Raw genomic sequence first — 1,811 nt, forward strand, 5'->3', positions numbered from 1 at the left:
AAAAAAAAAAAAAAAAAAAAAGACAACATTGTCTATGTTCTTGGATCCAACTGTACTTGTCAGAATTAACCTTGGACATCCCAGTTGCATGAACCAAAAATACTACCCTTCATTTTGCTAAGCTATGTTGAGTTGGGATGTCCATTACTTGCATCTGGAAGGGTCCTGACTAATTCACTGCATCAATAATCCAGAGACAGATGAAAACAAACAAAAAAATAACAACCCTTAGGGGTAATAACAAAGTAGAGGTACCTAGCATCAGAGGCTAAGAACTCTGCCAGACCCCAGCAGAGTAATATGCCCAAGAACCAGAGGGGATGCACTCTGGGGAAGCTCTTTGTCTAAAAGCTCTAACCTAGCTTCTGTGGGTGGGGGCAGGCAGGACCAATGCAGAGATGACAGCAGCAACACAACAAGTTCTTGGCCTCTACTGCGGAATTTTTAGGCTTCCAAGGAATTGGCAGATGGCATCAGGGCTGATGGAAGACACTAAGAAAGAAGAACAGTACATGCTAAATGAAGCCAGGATGCTGCTCCAGAAAAATAGAAACTGCACAGACACAGACACAGACCTGATTACAGAGTGTATAGATGAATGCATAGGCAGGATTGAAATTGGACTGATTGCCAGATTCCTTGTGCAAGGCCAATGCATCTGCCTGCCATGGGGCTTACCCCACTACAAGGCCAGGGACATCGAAGCCAGAAAAAACAGAGGAAACTTTCAACCTAATATATCTCAAGTCTCATGATGAGGTTTTCTAACCCAAAAGAAAATTTATTTCTCAGAATGATGAGCCAATTAGGTCTTGAATGTAAACCAGATGACAAAATCTTTCTGTTTGATTGAGGCAAAAATTCAAATATCTTCTTAAAAACCTCCAAAATATTGGTACTCACTACCTGATATATGCTCACAGTTTGTCAGGGCCTTGCTGCCTGAGTGGACAGCACTAATCCTAGAGGTCACAGACCTTACGTCCTCCCCGAAGCATCATTTGGAAACAAAACTAAGGCCCATGGGAGGAAGACTGAAGAATGAATGACAGACCTTCTCATGGAAATGCCATCGCCAGGTACATCAGCTGATGCAAAGAATGATCCAGTTGCTGGGAGTTCTCATGGCTGCTCTCAAACAATATACCTCTCTCAGAATATTTTTAGGCACTTTTTAAGTTATAGATTTGCTTAAAAGTGGGCTCGCCCCCCCCCGCCCCCCCGTATTTCACCCTTCCAATTTCCAGATAAACACCCCTTAAAAAGTTAATCATTGGACGGATTGTAGTTTTCCATGGACATTTTATATGAGACCCATTTCAGCCTCCCTCATGCATGTACACAGAGCACACGTCTCTGTTAAATGTATATGTTTACTTTATCTTAAAGCATGTAATTAAGATGCAGAGAGGACCTGAAAGGCTCACTTGAAACTCATACTGCATCATTATAAGTATTTTGCCTTAACATAATTGGAATGTACAGGGTCCAGGCTGGTGTTCAAAGTATGTCTCACAGAAGTGGAACAAGGAGACATGAAAAGACAAAGGATTTGCAGTCCCATGTGTGGGGAGCCAGGTGAGGTTCCCATGGCAGGTCATTTGTTCATCACTGTCATTCCTTCTTACCTCCAAAGAGGATGGGTATCATCAATAAATACAAATCTTATAAATAATTAAATAAATAGATAAACAAATAACTAATAAATAAATATCAAACTTAAAGAATTAATACAGGCAGAATATAGAATCAAACATAGGCAGATATAAATGGGGGTATGCAGTGTAAAAAAGTCACCGATGTCCTCACTG

General features: G+C 41.0%; 1 pseudogene; it reads left to right on the forward strand.

Moving 5' to 3' along the window:
- Window positions 1–398: 398 nt before the first annotated feature.
- Window positions 399–768, forward strand: LOC150016577 (LYR motif-containing protein 1 pseudogene; annotated as a pseudogene).
- The last annotated feature ends 1,043 nt before the right edge of the window (window positions 769–1,811 follow it).

This window comes from Furipterus horrens, unplaced genomic scaffold, assembly GCF_987537825.1.
Source record: "Furipterus horrens unplaced genomic scaffold, mFurHor1.1.pri manual_scaffold_3, whole genome shotgun sequence".
Classification (NCBI taxonomy): domain Eukaryota; kingdom Metazoa; phylum Chordata; class Mammalia; order Chiroptera; family Furipteridae; genus Furipterus; species Furipterus horrens.